Here is a 13,666-nt window from a genome sequence, read left to right on the forward strand (position 1 = left end):
CTCCAATAATTCCACTAGACAACAGGACAAGGCATTTCTAAGCTGGTATCTGGTGAAGGATGAGGTCCATGGCAAACTGTCCTCCCTTTCAAGTCTTAGATTCTGTTTTGCTTTCCTCCCATATCAGTTATCGAGCTATTTTTGTGATTTCTTCTTCAGTAGATACTTCAAGTCAGCTTCGAGAAAAGGATGAGTTCTATTATGTTATCCAACACTGGGCAATTGACAAGTTATTAAAAAAAAAGTTATTTGAATCAAACCACAAAACTGAATTGAAGCCAACAGCTGTAGCAATGAAGAGAAGCTGAAAACCATTATACAATTTACCAAGCATCACTGAGCAGGCTACAACTCGATACCGCACTCCACAGCTTCTTTTTTTCTTATGTTAAAAAATTCAGTGCTTCATTGCTGATGATCCAAAAATGGCAATTTGCTTTGCTTTTCTCTAAAAATTACATACTGCAAATGAAATGGGGCAAGAAGTCAAAGACAGTATTTAAATGTTTGTTACAGTGGAACTAAGGAAACATCCTGTACGTCTATTCTTCCTGATGGGTTTTCAATTAAATAGAGAGCTCTGCTTATCATGGTTAATGCTCAGCCATGCTGACCAGCACCGAGCTGAAATGCAATAAAACATTTCTCTTGATATCTTTATGTTTCTGAGTTAATTCTGTTACTGTCTAGACTTTCAAAAACATTTCTGTTCTTAACTTTAGGCTTTGAAGTAGTCTTCCTGTAGTAAAATTGGACTATTCACCCTCTTTAAGGGCTCTGCATGATTGGAATATTTGAGTTATGTCATTTTAATATTATTGCCTTTCTGGATTGTTACTTGGACACATATGTCTGTTCAGTTCAAGGCTGCAATGCACCAGGAGCTGTACAAATACAAAACAGGTCAACGAGACAAATTAAAGAGCAAAGTGTTTCTAATTTTTTTTTTCAAGGTTAAAAACTGATGTATTTCAAACCCCACTTCCACATCTCAACCATAAAAGCATCAATCCTATATGGTATTAACGGTAACAACACTATAGTTGCTTCGGTTCATTCAGCAATGAAAGGATGATGTGATTTCCTGGTTTCCGAATACAAACCCTTTCACTTCTGCAACCCTAAAACGAGACCCATGGCCAAAGGAAATCCAGGAGACATGACACCAGAGCTGCTCTGCACAACCTCCAGCAGAAACAGATTGTCTCTGAACATCCTACGGGCTGATATTTAAATATTCCAGCTTCAATATCCATCACCCAAGGGGTGCAAGGGCTTTCCTGAATGGAAAGTACATAACAATGAACCTGATTCATGACTAAGTGCAGGTTGCAGTCTGCAAAGTGCTGGAATATTGACGGTAGCTCCCTCCTCTAATATCATGTATTAATTCAGATAAGCTGATGTTAGCATCTTCTGGGCAAGCAATCCACAGAGAATCAATACATCAAAAAAATGAATTCTTTATTTATGCAGTACAGCTTACCATAGGAGATTAATTTGATGTCTCCACCTGCCATTTAAGTTAACATAACTCCACAATAATGCTGATGTCATTATCTGAAACACTAGTACTTTAGCCCTTTTTTCTATAGCATTGAAGATAATGCAGTCAATATGTTTGCTTCCAGAGGGCAATTTTCCAGAGCAGGCAAAGAAATTAACCTAAAGCCAAATGTCATTCTGTAATTGTTTACATATTGTAAAATATCCATTTATTTTGTTTGCTTTATGTGGTCCAGCTAATTTTATCATTGCGAGTTTACATGGCCAGGCTGTAGGCAAAAATTAAGTATCTGACCAGCTGCAGTTTTTCTCTTGCAAGTGTCCTTAAAACACTCTGACGGGTCTTTTTATTTTAAGTAAGTTTTTTTTTTTTTCCAAAGGCAGTGACCCTTTGTCCATCCGTTAATTCCACAGCTCTCCTCCTGGGCTTAATCCAAATCCATTTTATGATCCAAGAGAGATGCAACTTTCCATGCTGAATAGTGTCCAGCGGAACAGTAGCTGGAGGATCTAACCATTAAAATCATGATCTGTCTGTGGACATCCCATGAGCAGACAGCACAGAATTATTTCTCCTTCTTTAATAAGCAGCTTGGGAGTCTGTTTATCTGGACAACCTCCTGGGAAGCATCTGAAATTATTCATCTACTCTATCAATGCCACTTGAAAGAATCTTCTTTCCACGTTCTTATTGACTTATTGTTTTTAAAGTGAACACAATCATCGTCTGAATCTTGGCTTTTCAAACCAGCAAACGTTCTCCTGCCAGTTCAAATGAACAGAACCAAACAGTTTCCCCCGTGGAAAACCCCCAACCTCTGGTCTGCAGAAATCTCAGCCATCATCACTGGAGTATTTTTAATAAAACATAAATATGGAAGTCAGAGATGACATCAAAATAAGGCACTGAAGTGCAAACTTTCCAGTAGCAACTCTAAGCCCTTAGAACTTATTTTCCACAGTCATTTTAGCGATAAAATGTCAGATATCAGGGAAGAACGCAGCCAGAGTGCATCTTCACAAAATTCTGCTCGGTAGCTGCAACCAGCAGCTCCATTTCTGACTTCCAACAGAGATTATATCAGACATTGATTTTAACTCACGCAAGAAAGTACATGTTGAGATGCCTGCAACAAAAGCAGCTGATGGTACCTTTCAAAAAAATACCACTTGAAAGGGAGAGAGAAAAGAGCTTGACTTCTCAGAGACACAAGTTGTATCTATCGTGCTATTAACTTAAAAGATGGCAAAATCACCTTATTGCAAAGTTGCCAACTTTAATCTTTCTGAATTGGTTGGAAATACATCTTTACAGTGAAATGAAATATGTGGCTTTGAGTATAGTAATTTCTGGACTGGGGGCGGTTTCCTCCTTTCTTTGCCTTTTTTTTTTTCCCCAATTGAACTCATTTCTGGCAATTTCCTACCATTTCATGATTCCTGTATAAAGGGCACACCATAACATTTGCTGAGCAACCGCAATTCCAAAGAATTAAGTGCTAAAGATTTCTAAATTGTGTATGTTTTTATCAATCACCTGTAGCTTGACTACATTGAATGGAAACGACGGCACAGTACACACCAAACTTCTTTAAACATCCAGACTGCACTAGAGGAACTGCTCCCTAAGAACAGGCTTTTCAGTAAATTTTATAATTTTGTATAACCCAGTGAAGGACCAGAAGTAGCCACACAAGGGCAGTGAAGATGTTATTTTACCATATAAGCCAAGGATAAGTGAGGAAGAGAGAAATAAAAACAATAGCAACGGTGAGGCAGGGCAATGTAATACATATATGTATAAGAATATTTTCTTTTTAAACGCAAGGTATGAAAAAAGGGTACATGCAGTTTCATGATCATATGGCTTGCAACACTATTGGCTATGTTCTCCATATGGATTTTTATTTAAAAAAACAAAGGCACAGATTAACATTTTAAAGGCTCAAACACAGAGTAGCAGCTGAAAAGTAATTTTGCCTAAAGCCTGTATCTTATTGATATTTTAAAATGTCATTCAGAACTTGCAAAACACATATGGAAAAATATGTGAAAACAGGTTTTCTATTCTGGAGAAAGTTAACCTAAATAAAACAAAACAAAGCTTTTGATGATCTACTCCGTTATTTCCTCACACATACCAGAGTTTTTTAGAACGCTGACTGGCACATACGGTAAACGGGTTTTTCTTAACTTTGCTTTTCTTGGCAATACATCAAATCCCTGATATATCCAAGTGGTCCATTAGGAGAGACCAGAGATGCTCTAATTTCAGCAGCAGGGCTCTGTGATACCTCTCTGTGTCAGCAGGGACATCGGGATTTTCCCATCCCAACCCGTCACCTAAAGTCCCCTCCCACAACATCATCATCTTCCTTTCATCTGCTTCTCATGCCCATTTTATGGATGTGGAAACTGAGCCAATTGTATCTATGGAACTGATTGCCTTTAAATTCACTGGTAGCAAAAAGATGGGCTGCAATGGCTATTCTGCAGTGGCTGTTCCTAAATAGATTCCTTTTTTGTTAGGCAATCTATGAAGGTCAAATCTGCTCAAAAGAATGTTAATTTACTAACACCGGAACTAAGAAAACTCCATTCATTTATGCGTTTAGTGCTTTGGTTATTCTCAAAGTGAAGGAGGAAGATCAGGAAAAATTTTGCCTTGTTTTTGATGTTGAAGTATCAGATCCCAAGATTTTGCTATTTCACTTTTGCTGCTGCCTTGGGAAAGGTGCCGGTTGCCATGGCAATGCCCATCTCCATGGCAATGCACCATGCACAAGACATCGCGGTGTCAGCACCGACACGGAGCACGACGTGAAGTGAACACCCCGTGGGGCTCCGGGGAAACCGCCGGGAGATCTGCTGTTGGGAAACACACCACGGGATTCATCGGGCTCGGTCGGAAAGGTGGGATGGGATAGGAAGAAGGTGCAGTCAAAAAAGCAAGAAGCCAATATATCTGCTTCCTTTCCCGGATAGTACAGATGTTCTCTTTAAATTCCAATGGATTATTTCCTTGTTTCTGCCCTCCCACATCAATGGTCTGTACAGAGAGGAACTGCTCCTGTTCTCCTTTTCTCTTTCTTGTCCATCCCGCCCCGGGGAATCTCGTTCAGAAGTACAAACTCAGCTGTGCTGCCAGCCTGCAGATCTGCCTGGGCTTCTGCCTCTCCTCTCAATAAAAATGACATTGGCTCTAAAAATTAAATCACTTTTGGGATGGGATATTCAAAACTGCTTGGAAATAGATGAGCAGATATTTCCCTGCCCATCATCCATTCCCATGTATAAATTACTGACGCTTGTTTTAAATAAATGACTGGTAAGTACTTAATATGCAACGTAAAGCCACCTGTGACATGATTCATGAGTTATTAATCACCAAGCCCTAGAAATATGGACCAATTATTTTTACGAAGAGTATCCTGCATACTTTTTGTCAATTCTAAGTCTAGAGACTGCATAGAAAAAAAAAATGAAGATCCCCTATATATCGTCCACAAATTTGAATAAATCTAATCTCTTTCCAATACTATTTCTCTTTCTAGGCAAGGGTGACAGTTATTCGCTTAAATATCATTTGCGTTACCAGGTACCTGGCCAGAATTAGATCACAAATATAAATAAAAGTCTATGTAACATACTGCTGGAAAACACCAATAAATCTGCCATTGGCTTACAACTGAGAATCATGCAGTAGAGTATTATTGTTTTTTCCTTACATATGGAAAATCTGTTGGAATAGAGTAAGCAGGAACCAACGGGATTAACAGAAGTTATAGAGTTGAGAAAGAAGGTGAAAGAAGATTAAAACTTGGAGGGCAACATTTACCTTTCTTCAACATGTTAAGGAATATCATATTCATGCCCACTGTTATAATCCCACTGCTTTGAATCAGGACAGGATTTCACCACACAACACAGCATACGATTAATTCTATACACATCGAAAACAAATTGCCAAATTTAGCCCTTATCGCCTTTCTTTTCTGCACGGTAGAGCCTGCAAAAGCTGCTTGAGAGGTCATAATAAAAGAGTATAAAATTGAAACAGCCTAGATATGAAGTGGTATTCAGCTTCAGATATAGACAGAAAACCTCTACATGGACCATCCTGTAGCTAATGAGTGTAACACATCCTGGTAGCATCAGGGAAGAGGATGAGTCTGGACGATGGACGAGACGTGATCGTCATGTTTCACCAAGTTTCCCAGGTCGTACACATTCCCAGCTGCTGCTTAGCACAGGGCAGCAAAACAGCTGGGATATTGCCAGGAAAACGGCCCTTCCTGCTGACACACAAGCTCAGTATTTGTAGAAATGGCATTAAAGACAGCGACACTGTCATTTAGCTTTCCAAGGAGGGACATGACACAAATACCTCTTTTTGCTTTCCGCTGCACTACTACATTCATTTAAGTTTCTCTGCTGAATGAGTCTCTACATTCAGAGTAAATATCATCGGAGGCTAATGAGCATTTGCCTGGAAAAAGGTTCAAACACCTGGGCCACTGAATTATCGGACACTGTGTTATGACTGCAACGAGGGGCCCAATTAGCGCCAATTGTAATGCCAGGCTTTGTAACTTGGACAACTGTCCAGTAGGAACTGAACTGGGACCAAGCTCCTGATGGTCAACTAGAACTAATCGGGTCCGTGAACTTCACTGAAGTATATTCCTTGAATTCAGGCTTAGTTACACTGGCAATAAGCTGCTGTAGCAGAAAGAATTTAAACCTCACTTGGCTATTTCACAAACAGAACAAGGACAAACATCCATCTAATTGAGCAGCGATACATGCATGCCCAGAATAACCAACCAGCTTTTCTGAGTTCAGATTAAACAGCACCGAGCTAGCTCCGGGGCCTACGATATTCCACTTCAGCACTACCTTGGCGGTGCAACCAGCTCATATATCGCATTTTCCTCCTATTTATTTTCCCTGCTAATCTAAAGAAAATGTTTATTATTACTGTGCAAATAATCGACCCAGAAGAAGAGGAAAATAACTGCACTGCTAAAAACAAGCAAGCAAAGTTTCCCTACAGGCCACTAACAAATGGTGTGTTAGATTTGTGATCCTTCGAGGTGAAGCCCGTATTGGGGATTCCTGCTGGCCTTTGCACTAATTTTCAGATGCAACAGGCCTCTAGACATTGGAAATGAGATAAAAAACATACACACATTTGAAACTGTCCTTGTCAACATTATCCGCATTTTATTGTAAACCCCCCAAAATAAACAACCCAGGATGGGGAGCACAGTTCACATTTTACAGCAGCTAAAGGCATAAGTTACTATTTAACTGAAGAAAGCAATGGGAAAAGCGGCATTCAAAATTAATTCAAAAGGAGTGAGCCTAAGATTTAATCTAGTGCTCTTTTTACTCTCTGGAACCCGTCAGCACACCCATGGTCTGTCTTACAGGGAACATTTTCTTACCGTTTGAGGAAGCTCTGAAAATAAACAAGAATTTTGTGGCAGAGCTGCACTCACATAGCACTAGAATCCGCCGCAGCCTCCGCTTTTCCCCTCATAAGCTCTATTATCCACAGAGCAGCACGTCAATATCTGTATTTCAGTCCCTGGCTCCAGGGGTGTGTTTATTGTTTCAACATCAATCAAGTTTCTACTAAAAAAAAAGTTAAAGCAGCTCCTGCCTCCTTATTTCTGTTTTCTCCACCACGCTTTCTCCCCGCTGTTCCTGCAAGAGCTTCCCCAGCATCCCCCTGCTCTGCGAGCTCATTTCAGCTTCTCCAGGAGAGAAGCAGCTGATTAATCACAGCCGGTGCCGCATCCCCCTCCTTTAAACAACTACGATGTGACCTGTACCAACCTTAACCATGAGGGCTGAGGAACCTTCTCCTGGAGGCAAGCTTTTACAAAACCAGCTATTGCTGCTTTCTTTGATCACTGATCGATCATCAGATTGCAGAAATCACTGGTTTCACCCGACTTTCATCTAGTACAATGCAACGAAACAACACGCTCTTTCCTTTGGGTTTGTCGTCTCCATTTCTTCCTAGGTGGCCTCTGGTTTGTTTCTTTGACTTGTACACCCTGCTCAGTATTTCATGATGTAGAGTTTACAAGTTTTCCTTGCATTCCAGGGAACACCAATCCATTGGAAAGCTTTCAGCCCAAGTTGCAGCCGTGTCAAAAGGAGGGAAAATTATAAATATCGGGAGAGTAAATCTACCTTTCAGGTTTAAGGGAGTCAGCCCTTTGATATCTTTTGAAGCCCCATGCTTTGAATTGTGAAATTAGAGCTCAAAAATCCATAGCTGAAAGATTCCAATAATAAAACTTCATAAGCAAATGGGTGAAATTGAAATAGTGCTATTAAACTTTATTATGCCCTAGGTGCTTTGTGACTCAAATGGATTCTGACCGAGTGTCATATATTTACAGGACATGTCAAATATTTATTATACTTTGTCACTCAGCTTCTGTCAGGTACCACTTACACACTTCCGTGCATAACACTTTAATCACCAGTTGTTTGGCTTCATTTCCATAAACCATTCAGTTAGCATAATCTACTGCCCATGTCGGAGTAACACAAATACGAATGATAAAGGATTTTTTTTCTTCCTTATATACCTACCTGTCACATACTTGAGCTTCAGAAATCCGTCCACAATTTAAATCGCTAAATCTTGAGACCGTATTAGCAAGAAGCAGCACTTTGATCCTGTAAACATCAAGCACCCACGTCTCCCTATGGCTCTTTCAAGTAAGTAAAAGAGGAAAATGAGAAAAATGCAGCTATACTTTAATATTAGATAGGCATCATTCTCTTATTTCTGTTCCGAAGTGTTGAATAAAATAACGCCATATAGATGGATTGAGCAAAGTGACACAGGTTTCCTGCTGCACAGTGGGTAGGTCCACAAGGTTTGAGGTTTGTGTGGTGGGGGGTTTTTTTGTTTGTTTTAACCTCAGAGAACGGAGGCCTTCAATTTTTACTGGAGTTAATTAAAGTGGAATTTTTCATTTAAAATGCAAACCCCACAGTTGATGAAATAATGTATATGCGCTATAATGTATATGCACTATAAAAAAACTAAGTAGTACAAGGCATAATTGGCATCCGGGAGTCAATTGCTTTGCTCATGAAGTGGTTGGTTCTATAAAGTTAGTGACATAATTCAGGCTACAAATCAGTTACATTGCTAATCCTTGACAAGTCTCACCTGCATTATTTGGTTCAATAACTTTTATTTATTTATTTTCTAAGTGGTTTCAAAGTCAATTTCAATTAGTTCCCTACCTGGGAAATACAAACGAGGAAATGAAGAACTGGTGGGTATTCCCAAGATTTTAAAGATGTAATAAAGACATGGATTAGCAGCCTTGATGAAGTATCGGGCTCTGAAAACGCATCAAAGCATTTTTCATGGCAGCTTTCTGAAATATTTGATGCACACAAGAGCATCCACAGATTTTTCCATGGAGGCAGAAAACGAACCTCTGCCAAAGCGAGGAATAATTCCAGCCAGCTCCGCCTTACAAAGCTGAGCCCAGCCCTAAGCAAAAAAAGTTAAAGTCCCACAAAGTCATTAAGCCAGTGGTTAAGCCTGAAGTGGAAGAATTCTGGTACCATGCAGGTTTTTAGGCTGATCCCATAAGGGAACATCAATTCAAATACCTGTTACAGCACCAAGAAGCTGCAACGGTCCCGCAGTTTTAATTGTCTCCTTTCTCAATGTGCTGAGAGCAGCAGCCGCCACATGACAAAGTGCTTGTTCTGATAATTAAATTATAACAAAGAGTCGACAGATACTTGCAAAATTTACATTTTTATATCAAATATGACATTTGATAGCGACAATCCAAATGCCTGGAAATCTGTCTTTTCAGCTCTAATGACTCTTACAGTAATAAACACCTTGTGCTGTGACCCTTGCCAGGCTCTTTGTAAAGTTGAGGGGACGTTTATTGCTATGTATATGCCCATTCTATTAAAGTTATTGCCGAAAATAACCATATTCCTCCAGTTGCCTTGGTGGATTTATCCAAGTTTTCCGATTTTATACCTTTGTGGTGCAGAGACTGCTTGCATGAAAATTTAGTATGCTATATAACTCCCCATGAAAAGAGATCTTGGAACATCTGCGGATACATAACACGGAGCTTATTAGTAACACTGCTGTAGCTAAAGGCTACAGACAAAATTAGAGACCAAAATATCCAGCATTTTGCACATAAGTAAGGATACTAAATAACCATTTCTGGATATTATGCTTTTTGCTAAATTAGTTATCTGCATCATTGAGCAAGGGTATGAACATCAAAATATAAAAGAAAAAAAAGCTACACATGCACACGGACAGGTCCTTATTTAAGTACATATTTCTTGTGGAAAACTGTACCAGGAGAGAACAGCAAAAGAAAAGAATAACCACGTGAATTTTTTTTTCTTTTAAAGCCTGTTCCCAACCTCCATTCCTCAGCCAATTACTACCTGGATATGAATTACTGAAAGCAATGGGATGGGGGACAAAAAAAAAGAGTAAACCACCTAGCTTGCTATATTCATTCTTTGTACCCAGAGCTTTCCTGCATGTCTCTGGTGTTCTGTTTCTTTGCAAATCTCATGTGAAATCTCATCGAGGCGGTGAAGTTTTATTTAAGGGTGCAGTGGAAATGTGCTTAAGGACAGAGGAGCGGAGAAGGGACGGGCATCATGGCTAATGAACCATCAAGAAAAGGTTGTCGAGAATGGAACAAGAAAAAAAATTTACTCAGAGCGCCTTAAGAAAAGGAAATAAAAACATGTCAAAAACATTACCCCAAACTGTGAAATACATAATGTCAGCAAAAGGCAGATAAGGCCGTGTTACTGTAACTGAGCCTTTATTAGTGCCGCTAGGAAAAACAAGAAATTCCACATCGGAGCACAACATTATTTTTCCATTGACCTTGATCACTCAATCTTAAGCTATTAGCAAATCCCATGACAAGAGCCTGATGAGCAAAAGAGACTGGCGCAAGAGAGGCTGGGCAGCTGGGTGCTAATAAATACGTTTGGAAAAAAGACTTTTTGGCAAAGCCATGAAAGTAGAACACGTCAACGCATGAGGATTTGGAGTGCGGGGAGAGGAAAGCAGAATAGAATCTCAAAAGCTGTGTTTTTTCTCCTTTCCTCACTCTTGACAGCCCCTTCTCAGTCATTTCTGTCTTCTCCATGCTTGACAGAAGCCCTGAGCTTTGGGGAAAAAGAAAAGGATGACATGAAATTACAGCAGTTGTCTGATGAGCCATTTCTACTGAATATCGTGACTTCACCAGGAGCTGAGCTCTTGGCATCTTGTGGCACCAGCCGCCAAGCTTATCTTTTTTCCCATAATTTGAAATCAAGCCTAGAAAAGCCAGTGGAAAGGCCACAGCAACACCCTGAGCACCGTGTCCATCTAGGGAATGTCAACCAGGACACCACCCCATGATACTTTTCCTTTACGGCAGGAAAGAAATACAATAATATAGGAAAGAAATAACAATAGGCAAAGAGCCATCACCTTTAGTTTCAATATCACACTGTCGCAGCTCAAATTCTCCTGAGCTTAAAACAAATACTCCCAGGCAGAAATCAATAAAATCAAATGCAAACAGTCAACAAGGCTGATGAACACCTGTACTTCATATGTTCTCTGTCTTATTTATTTAGCATCCAGCTAAAGCCTTTCTTCCCGAGGAAAATCAAATGGCAGAGTATTGCCCATGGGAGGTGGACTTTTTCTCTTGCTTATGAAATATCCAACATTGCTTACACTACACAAGGAGGCATCTGTCCGTGTTACTTTTATTGACACCAATTAGTCCTTGATTACATTTTCTGAGATTCGTTATGTGCAGTAATTAATATACCAGGCTACCACTCAAATCAGCACCTGTTTAACATTTATGTAGCAAGTTACCTAAAAATGAAAAAAAAAAAAAAAAAAAAAGGAAGAAAACAAAAAATGAGAATACTTCACTTGGCACAAAGAAAAGGCACATAAAAATAATTTGCCAATAAAGCTGGCCAGCATAAAATACATGCAGGGTTTTTGAGTTTTTAGCCATGTAATTACTGAGCTCCAAATTAGCTAATGGAAGAAAATTATCTGAAATTGTATTAACATATACATATTTTGCTGCTTTTGAAATAACTCCTGAAAACGGTTATATCTTTTCTTCCATGAGAACTGTAAACTCTGTCTGCTATTTCTCATCCATCCCTTTGATTCTGGCCTTATATACCATACATATATTTTCATGGATGACTAAATGCCTTTTAATATTCTCCATGAATAAAGCATTAAAAGCTTACTGAAATTAAGACTATTCAAGAAAGCACTGACACTTAAATGGTGAACAGTGTTTTAAAGGTGCTTAATTACAAATTAGAAATACGTATGATAACAGAACCATTCATACTGCACATAAAAAAAGATTTTGTTACGCACAGGTTCTCTCAAGCAATCGAACATAGTCATTAAAGAACTCCCATATTTAAAGCAATGTTTTCTTAATGGAAGAAGAAATCATTATGTAATGGTTTGTTTGCCTTTTTTATTTGAATCCTAAGGCCTTGACTCTCTTCTCAATTGAGATTAAAATTCACATTTCACTTAAAGACCCTGCCACAGTTCAATGCGAATTTTATCTGATTTTTAAGGAGCTGGCTCATATTTCTGCATGACAAAACCTCTTTCCCCTCCATGCCTTTGAAAACATTTTCTTTCTCCAACTCTCAGACACCTCAATCTCCTTTTTGGATGATTTAACTTACCCAAATCTCCTTTGGGGATGATTTAACGTCAATGGGGAGACGGGAGGACAATTCTACTACTCCAGTACTTGGACACCGTGATAAAAGGGGTTGGGTGGCTATAGAAAGAGGGATGGTTTAGATGACCAGCCAAGTTGTTCACGTGACTTCTAAGAGCAAAGTGAACGAGGGGAGTGAGAGAACACCCAAAACAACTCCTGCATTTGCTCCTTGCAGAGCTGGTTCAGCTTTCACAGAAACAGCAGGTTCCTCACAGCTTGTCTGCTTCAAATGTTTTGCACCTTCTGGACCAAGCCCAGTACAAGATGCAAGAATGGAACTGCTAAATGTGCTTCTTTGCAGAATGCCGTGTGTGGCCTAGCAAAAGTGCAAGAAAAACTAAAGCTAAGTATCCATCCAAACCTCTATACACGTAGTTTGCTAGAAAACATACAATGTCCTCCCTGAAATTTATTCCTCTTTTCCCACTTTTAACAGCAAAATGAAGCGTTCGCTCATGTTTTCTTCATGAAAGATAAAACTCTTGCTCTTTTTGTCTGAAAAGCTGAAATTTGAAAAAAGCATCAATACAAAAATCATATAAAAGTAGCCGAAAATTAATACTGTTATCTCTTGCCAAAGAATAAAACACAGAGTAGCTGCCAAACCATTTGCTGGCATGCAAACAATCCCACTCCCCACCTTAGTGGGCTCTTTCATCAATTTTACAGAATTGTAAACATATTCACTTAAATGGCATTGCTTCTGATTTTGAATGGTATCACTAAAACCCCAAAGTCAGGGGAGAATACTGTTTTCTGATAGAATCTGCATTTCCTGAAAGGGAGAGAATACAAGCAGCTTCATTGTGTCTCTGCCAGAGGTTCCCTTCACAAAGAGGTAAACGACTCCACTTCTTTACCTTTGGTGTTTGTGTCACCGTTACTTATCTGCAAGTTTATTATTTTCTAACTAAAAACAATAACTTGCCACTATATCTTTGCCTAAATGCATTTGAGCGAGATAAGAATAACCCCACTCTAGGTGACGAAAATAAACTTGTGCATTATACTAAACAATAACATCTATGAAAAGAGAATTAAGCACATTGTGTGTATGGTAATTAACACTTGCAGCATGAAGTTAATAGCTGGAATCTTCTGACCTGTGCTATGTGGGAGGTCCAACTGTTACAATGTGTCTTTATTTCATATTATACAAAGGAGAACAAACTAAAACTCACTTCCCATAAACCTGAATACAAAGTGTTATTGCGAGAAAGTCCAGCGTGGTGCACACTCAATGACAAGCACACATGCAGGCTCCAGTTTTGCTAAGAATAAAATTTCTGGTGAAAAACAAGGGGAAAAAGGGAAAATACCAATTGGTGCATTGG

The sequence above is a fragment of the Caloenas nicobarica genome, chromosome 25 (assembly GCF_036013445.1).
Source record: "Caloenas nicobarica isolate bCalNic1 chromosome 25, bCalNic1.hap1, whole genome shotgun sequence".
In the NCBI taxonomy this organism is placed as follows: domain Eukaryota; kingdom Metazoa; phylum Chordata; class Aves; order Columbiformes; family Columbidae; genus Caloenas; species Caloenas nicobarica.